The sequence below is a fragment of the Pagrus major genome, chromosome 2 (assembly GCF_040436345.1).
Source record: "Pagrus major chromosome 2, Pma_NU_1.0".
Taxonomy (NCBI): Eukaryota; Metazoa; Chordata; class Actinopteri; order Spariformes; family Sparidae; genus Pagrus; species Pagrus major.
In genome coordinates, this window is record NC_133216.1 from 32129205 (window position 1) to 32138181 (window position 8977).

Below are 8977 nucleotides of genomic sequence, written 5' to 3' on the forward strand. Positions count from 1 at the left end.
AAACAATGCACATGACAGTGTTTATTTTCCCCTTTTGTTTGTCCACCTTTTGGATCAAAGAAGATCTAAAGGAGTCTGCGGAGCTGGTTACAGCAGCAAAGGAGCTAAATCTGACATTGGACAACATCCGTGGAAGGCTGAGGAAACTGTTTGTATTTGCCAGACTTCTACCAGAAGGACAGCTGGAATTGAGGTACGTTGGGGAAAAAATGGCATAGCGTAATGCAATAAGCTCATATTACCAATTTTACTTTAAATTGCAAGGTGTAACCCTAACCCTAATCAGTCCCAATGTAGCATTCCTACTCATTGAAAATATTGCACAGAAATCACTACTGTAATTACAAGGATAACTCGTATTCCAAAAGTGAAATCTTAGATGCTAACTCTAATTAAAAATGGGTGAATTTTGCTAATAAGCGATCAGCATTCCCAACAAGCGATCCTCCATGCCAAACTACTTCAAAAAAGAGACTTGAGTGACTATTGACAACACTCCCAGAATGCTTCTCGGTACACTATTGGGGAATGTAAACTCTTTCAGACATCAAAGGGTCACAGCCTTCAAAGGAGAATATAATAATCTCTCATTGAGGCATTGGCAGCCATTCAAATAAAAGATGATGATAAAAGCTTTCAAAAACTGTAATCACAGGCCTGATAGGTTGCCCATTAAGTAATCAGAAAGTGGCTGGTTTAGGATATAAATTCAGGAAGGGAGGCCAAGATGGCGGCGCTCTAGTAAGACGTGTTTTTCAAGCTCTCTCAGGTAATTTAGGAGGTTTGTGGTTAAACAACCAATGTGAAGTTTAAGATGCGCATTGGCCAACGCACAAGTAACTACTTTACACATTAAACTGAAATTAAGTCGAATGGGGAAAAAGGAAAGGCAGGAAAATATCGTTCACAACCACAGAGATGGAGGAAGCTAACGGCGACATACTTGGTACATCAAACGAGGCCGAGGCTAGCAACAAGCTAGTCTCCATCAAGGATTTGAAGGTTCCTAGTGGACATGAGTTAATGGAGGACAGTAACTGGTTTGAGGCTAACCAAGACCCTCAACATATCTGCCTCGCTGTCCCACTTCCAGACACTCCGATTAAACCTCCACCAAAGAAGATAAAGACAGGTGGCGGAGAGAACGTGGAAATACTGGAAGCAATTCGCGTGCTCTCTGGAAAGCATGATGAGACTTTACGTACTGTCTCCGCCATAAAGACAACAACGGAGTTAACTTTGAAGCACCTGGAGAAATTATCCGCAACCGTCCAGCAACTCACTCTCGACGTTAACCAACAAAAACAAACAGTGGACGGCTTGAAAAACGTGGTTAAAAAACTGCAAACTGAGAACAAAACACTGAAAGCGCACATCGCGGAGTGCCAGCGGTACAGCCGGAGATGGTCCCTGAAGGTGCACGGTGTGAAAGAGGAGGAGGGAGAGGACATACGGCACAAGATTATCAACATCCTGGGCAATACGGCTCCCCAAATCCACAACAATCTGGAAGAGGGCCTGGACATCGTACATCGCGTTGGGCAGCGGCGGCAGACAGATCGAGTAGATCGACCATCATCCTATTTGCATTGAGATGTCTTCGGGACGCGATATGGAGAGAGGCGAAAGGCTCCAAGTTTCTGCTCGACAAAAAACTGAGAATCTCCGAAGCACTGTCTCCAGAAGACAAGGCAGCGAGAGAGAAACTGTGGCCCCTGGTTAAGAACGCAAGAGAGGAGGTTAAGAAAGCCTCCTTCCGCGGCCCGTTTGTTTTCATAAACGGGAGGAAGATTGATCCTTCAGAGATAACCTGAATGCAGTTAGACTGAGTAAATTTCAAGTATAGTGTGTTATAAGCACCTACACTGCACCTTATTAACATGGTAAAATAAGAAACTTTGTTATAAGATCATTATTATTAATGGACCTTTTATCATCCTCATTTCTCCAAACGGTGCTTAATGTGTTTCTTTTTCTGGTTATGCTATAAGAGTTTACTGATAAATAATTTGCCATTTATACAAAGTTAATTGTGACCTGCTCAATACTGAATGGTTAAAAGAAAGCTAGAGGAGCTTCATTTATAGATATAAGTTGTTTACACAGATGACAGCTACAATGTTTGCATCTAACCCATCGATTCATTGGTGGTTATGGTTTTTGGGAGATATCGCAAGTTCTTTATAGAGGTATCTTTCCTTTGGCATATTTCGGATTTATGTAAATCATTTCCACTGTTACATTTAACATATTTCATTATGTTAAGAATCCTATAAGCTCATAGATTCTACCTATGCTGAAACTTGATTTACTCTAATCTCAAATTCATGATAGTTAATGCTACAGAATTACTTTATTTCTTGGCGTTGGCCTGTTTATACGGTTTTTAATCACCACCTCACTTCTGGTGGATTTTCTTCAGCACATTCCAAGGTTTTTTCAGTGTTTAACTGTTTAAAGGTATACTTTTTAATTTATTTTTCCTTCTCTCCTATTTTTCTGTCTTATGGATTTTAAGTTTAACTCTCTTAATGTCATGTCGTTAAATGTCAGGGGTATTAGGGACATCACTAAGAGGAAAGCGATTTTTTTGCTTTGCAGGAGAAATGAGGCTGACTTATTTTTACTTCAAGAAACATTCTTGTGAGTCAGATACAAAGTTTTGGAAAATACAATGGGGTAACGTAGTTCACTTTAGTCATGGCACTAATCACTCAGCTGGGGTGCTAATTTTTCTACACAAGTTTAAAGGGGATGTTCTTGAAACAGTGCCTTCTGATAATGGTAGATGGATTGCACTAATAATTAAACAAGACAATGCTATCTTCATCGTTTGCAATATATATGGGTTTAATTCTCATGCTTCCAACAAGATTTTATTTAATGAAATAATAGCAAAACTGACAGAATTCCACAAGAAATACAATGGTTCACATATAATTTTGTGTGGTGACTTTAATGAATGTCCAGGTGATATGACAGATACCCTCCTAGATTAAATCAAACTTCTCAGAATAATAACCTCATTTCATTACTTTGTTCCAACCTCTCCTTGACTGATGCGTGGCGTTTTTTTAATCCCTCTACAAAAGATTTCACCTGGTGTAATAGAGGACTATCCTTAAAATCTAGAATTGACTTATTTCTAATTTCATCTTCTTCCCTTCAATATGTAAAAGATGTTAGCCATCTATATGCCCCCTTATCGGATCATAAGCAAATCATTCTGAAGCTAGCCTCTAATCAGGAAACCTTTGGTATGCGAGGTTATTGGAAATTCAATAATTCTCTTCTAAAAGATGTCTTTCAATAATGCCGTTAAAAAACTTACAAGATACTCTTAGTGATGGCCTTAATGATAATTATAGGAAAAAATGGGAGTTCTTCAAATATAAAGTTAGGTATATTGCTATCAAAAGAAGTAAAGAATTAAAGAATGAAAAACACAAGCTAGAAACAGATCTGACGTACAATCTTAGCCTTTTACTCAATAAAGAACACATTTCTTTGGAAGAAGAGCTCGAAGTAAAGAACATCCAGTTACAACTGGATCAATTTTATCTAGATTTGGCAAAAGGTGCATTTGTTAGATCGAGGGCTAAATGGCTAGAGGAAGGAGAAAGGAATAATTACTTTTTTGCTCTAGAAAAAAGAAATGTGAAAAGAAAATCATTAACTGCCCTTAATATTAACCCTCGAAAGATCCGAATTTGATAAGTGAGTTTGTTTCTGATTTTTACGGAAAACTGTATAATTCTAACTTTAATGCAAAGGATTGTGCATGTTTTCTAGGAAAAATTCAGACTAATATTCCCTTAATTACTGAAGATTTCAAATCTATATGTGACTCTGACCTGTCAACTATTGAACTCAAAAATGCATTATTCTCAATGAAGAAAGGAAAGTCACCAGGTATTGACGGCTTATCTGTCGAATTCTATACTCACTTTTGGGAATCTATTCAAAACTCATTATTATTTATGTACAAGGAATGCATCAGTCAAGGAGAGATGATGGCTACAATGAAGCAGGGTATTATATCTCTTATTCCCAAGCCGGATAAAGACCCCATAATAATAGAGAATTGGCATCCTATTACTCTCCTAACAATTGATTATAAAATATTGGCCTTAGTGTATGCCAACAGGTTAAAAGTAGGGCTAGACATGATTATTGCAGAAACTCAAACAGGTTTTATGAAAAATCGACATATTAGCAGTAACATTAGACTCATTTTAAATTTATTAGACTATGCTAATGAAGTTAATGAAATTAAAAATCTCCCAACTGGCAGATGACACTACACTTTTTTTGAAAGACAAGAATCAACTCTCTAATGCTATTACTCTAATTAACCAATTTTCTAACGCCTCAGGTCTAAAACTTAATATGTCCAAATGTGAAATTTTGTCTTTGCATAATTCCAGTGATTCTACAATTGAAAATATCCCAGTAAAGACTTCTGTTAAATATTTAGGAATATTCATAACTAAAGATCTTACAGCTAGGCAACATTTAAATTTCTCAAACAGACTAAAAAAAACCAAATCTATTTTTAACATTTGGCTTCAAAGGGACTTGTCTGTTCTAGGTAGAGTTCTTCTCTCTTAAGCAGAAGGCTTGTCTCACTTCGTATATCCAGCATTATCCCTATTATTGCTAAGTTTATAGATGTTGATGATTCCTGTACTTTTTGTAATCATAATACAGAAACAATTTCACATCTGTTTTTTTATTGTGATATGTCTAAAAGGTTTTGGAGTGATCTTGAATCTCATTTTTCTGATGCTGCTAACTGTCTACTCTCTTACCCTCAAGGATGTTATTTGCTACTATGTTAACCCAGAAGATAATGCTTTTGAACACTTGATGAACTGTTATCCTATATGCAAAATGTTTTATTCACAAACAAAAATTTGCAAAATCCTTACCTAAATTTGCTCCTTTTCTCCTGGAACTGAGCTCTTTGCTCAAATCTCTAATTTTGATAAATAACAAAAAAAGTAATACCTTACCGAGTCATTATGAAAAGTTTTTCCCTGAAGCCCCTGCTTGAACCATGTATTTATTTATTTTTGTATTTATTTTTATATTTGTACTCTGTTTTATTTATTGTTTATGTCCCCAATGTGCTGTTTGTTATTGTGTACCTTGCTGTTTTGTACATTCAAATTGTTCGATAAAATTGTTTAAATTAAAAATAAATAAATAAATTCAGGAAGTGTCTTGTTCACTGTAGACAGGCCACCAGGATTCACGTCAGAAAACAGTAAGATGAAATGATACAGATAAAATCCCAATTAGTGCTGCTTTCAATTTTTGGATTTAAATCGAAAACACAAATTACCGGGGTAAAATGAAAAGCAGTGATTGTTCCAATATTGGCATTATAGCCGCCAATGAAAGGACCCATATATTCCAAATATTGAATAGAAATCTCTAATGACATATTAATTATTATTGTTATAAAATATGGTATTTTCTCTATTTCAAGGACCGTGTTGGAATGTCTTTCTCACGACCCAATTCGCTACTTAGGGATGCAAGTACGGACTGTGAAGTGAATTTTGTGTTAAATGGTTTGCAACATGTAGCGTGTTGTCGGCTTTGCTGCATATGTACACGGTAGCACTGTTGGTAAAATTCACAAATGTATTTCCAGCAATCTTCAGATGAAGATGAAGATTCAGGACATTAAGAAGGGAGAGGAGGAGCTAGGCTCACAGTTGACTACAGATGATATAATGCGCATGCACACACACACACGCAACCTTAATTATTTTTTTTTTTTTTAAAGTACTTTATTAAAAGTCTGAATAAAGCAGGAAGAGTAAACAGAAGATGTGTAACTATTGACTGTTTAAATATTTTCTTTTTGTATTGCAAGGAGCCTGGTGAGGACAAAGAGCCTGTAAAGGGCGAGTGGACCGTCCAAGTACCTGGTATGTAACATTCCCCAAATGCCGTTTTGCTTCCTAGTGATTCCAGAGATGGAGACATATTACAAAAGCCTATCCAGCTCCCTAACCCACTCCAAAATGGAGATAGTAGTGTCTAATTTATTTGATTATTTTGTTACATGTAGTCTCTGCTTATATTCAGATGCCACAAACAACGATGCAAAGAACCTGGGCAGCAAGAGTCCTTGGCAGGGTGGCTGCCCCGCAAATCCCAGACACCCTTCATTGCCTTGTAAGACCAACATGTTCTTCATTTTCTTGTTAAAGTGTGCTGCATTTTAGACTCATGACATCAGTTGAAACTTAAACACTCTACATTCTCTTCCAGCCCACTGGTGATGTGCCTCCACCTCAAGCACAGGTTGTGGTTGTAAGGACTGGGGTGAGGGTAATACACAACAGCGTTCATGACTGTAGAGTCATACCGCTAGCTCTACGTAAGTATGTAGGGAGCAACCTTCTATTCGAATATTAGAAAGAGTATGGCCTTGACCTGCTTTATATGGAAAATGCCCCAAGATTAATGAAGAACTTACGTTATGGTTTGGCACTATAAACATCAAATAGACTTGACAATGTCCTTTGACTTTACAGACACCCTTGAGAGAGACAAGAGCAGGGAGGCACTCGAGCGTGTGTATGGTTTACTGAGTGGGTATATTGCATGTATCAATGGCCACAGGAAGGTGGTCATCACCAACCTTGCGGTGGAGGAGTTTGCCCAGGCAGAGGAGGATGAGTTGGAACGGAGGATAACTCGAGTAAGAGGATGCACCAAATTACAGCACATAGTGTAGAGTACTTCCCTTTCCACATATTGAATGTCAACTGTCAATGAATTCCAATATATCCTCTAAATTCCTTTATATTCCATGTATGGGTCACAATTTGCTATGCTTCCAAATACAGCATGAAAGTGCTCTACTTTCCACATAATGAAAACTGCTAATTAATCCAAACTTAGCCTCTAACTTCCTTTACATTCCGGATATGGGCAATGATTTGCTATTATTCCACATTTCCACTACATGTCGGGGCTTGCTTGCTTGTTTCCTTCACAGGTTAAAGACCACAAAACCAAAGAGCTTTGGTCATGCCCTGATTCCACTTACGAAGAGATAGTACATGTGGTTTTACCGACTAATGTACAACCTACACAACTACCTAACCGGCAACTCTGAACTGGTATTTTCCAACAACAACGGTGGCCCATATCATGAAATACTCACTGCTTTTCAGAACTGCTGGGAGTCATTTGGCCTTCCAGGGAGGCCAATGCTCTCCCTGCTTTGCAGCGGCATCAGCATCAGCACGTGCAAGACATTTTTGTCAGATATTAATGACAAGTGTGCACAATTGTAATTGTGCACAACTATTAATGTATTTGTAATTGTTTCATTTTCTGTAGGTTGGGCGAAGTTTGGAGGAGAGCAAGAAGGGAAATATCCACAGGCTGATGTGCCACTCAACAGCCACAGCAGAGAAATCCTATGAGGCTGACCTGGGCTTTGGCGAAGCTTTCCAGATGCGTGAAGACACAGCCAATCGCGCTTGCAAAGACAAACAAAAACAGGTGCAAGATCTACACCAACATGCAGGGTGAGCGCACAAAAAGAGTTGACAAGGACAACAGTTTTTCCATGACTTAAGAGGGAGCAGACAAGGGCAAGAAATGTGTTGCGAAGGAGACAGGACACAAGGAGGGCACAATGCAGTGTGACAGTGACGCAGGAACAAGCAAGAGCATAACACAGGGCAAAGGAAAGAAGATGACGAAGAGACATATACGAGACAGTGGCAGCAGCAAAAGCTCAGAAGGAGGCAGCAGCCAAAAGTAAAAAAAATGATGACAAAGAGGCTTAGAAAAGACAGAGACAATGACCCCAAGAGACCAGCTGACAATGTGGTAGAGGTTGGCTCATCTTCAGAGGAAGAGGAGGATGTAACAAAGACAACAGGGGCACCGGTTTGGGAAGATGCTGTAAGAAAGACAGTGAAACCGCACAAGGCCAAGAAACGTCCCAAGCTGTCTTGCACCCCAGTGAAGTCTACTGGGAAACATAACGAGGCCAAAAAAATTACCAGGCTTTCCTGCTCCCCAGTGAAGTCTCCTAGGGCGAGAAACAAAAGCCCAAGAGCCCAAGTACATTTACCTCCAAAAGAAGGTAAATGACTCTCCTCTCAAGAAACTCATCAGCTCTAGACGGCTTTGCCCACAAATGTGCCAGGTAGTGGTAAGGTTGGATACCAAGGCTTTGGAGGACCTGAAGAGGCAGAGAGCAGTAAGAGCTAGAAAAGGTCTTTATCTCCAGGAACTTCAGGGGGCACCTTCTGGATCTCCTCCTTGGTCTGCTGCCTGTGCTGCAACACCTTCTGGACCTCTTTAAGGAACTTTAAAAATGAAAGGACAAAAAAAATGTCAACAGTTCAATTGTTGCAGTGATTGTACAAAAAAACTTAAAATCACAACAGTTTTTGTTACAGTGACATTAAAGTGAGAAGTGATTGTAAAAAAAAGAACTGAAAATCACAACAGTTTTTGTTAAAGATTGTATTTGAGTTTTATTTTAATACATTTTTAAAAAAGATTAAAAATTATTTTAGTTAAAAATGTAAAGACGTTATTTTACTTTAAATTAATTCAAAACCTTTTTTTCTATTAATAATGTTCATATGTTCAAATAAAGACTTCTGGAAAGTCAGTGTTTGACAGAAGTATTTCTTCTACAGGGATTAGCTGAAAGCATTGATAACCATTCCAAAATGTGTATTTTTATTTTCTAAACTGCAGTATCACCACAAAACATACTCTCGACTGGACCTTTTTTTTAATGCTGAAGCATCATCTTTCCTCTGTGGTTTCCTGTGATATAGGATCCATCCTTATATCGGACCACTCACCAGTCTATCTTCAGCTATCTATCCCCCAACAAACAAGAACTGGAAGTTTAACTCTTCACTTCTCACAAATGTTGAAACTTGTAACAAAATAAGACTATGGCTTGACCAATACAGGC

The 8977-nt window shown here is 38.3% G+C and overlaps 1 long non-coding RNA gene across 2 annotated transcripts; it reads left to right on the forward strand.

The window, feature by feature from the left end:
- Positions 1-103: 103 nt before the first annotated feature.
- LOC141016267 (uncharacterized) lies at positions 104-7403 on the forward strand. Of its 2 annotated transcripts, none has more exons than XR_012180593.1 (5): positions 104-193; positions 6103-6192; positions 6289-6342; positions 6555-6721; positions 7369-7403. It is a non-coding gene; the product is annotated as an uncharacterized lncRNA (long non-coding RNA). The 2 variants fall into 2 exon arrangements; XR_012180594.1 differs by lacking the exon at positions 7369-7403 and adding an exon at positions 7022-7324.
- The last annotated feature ends 1574 nt before the right edge of the window (positions 7404-8977 follow it).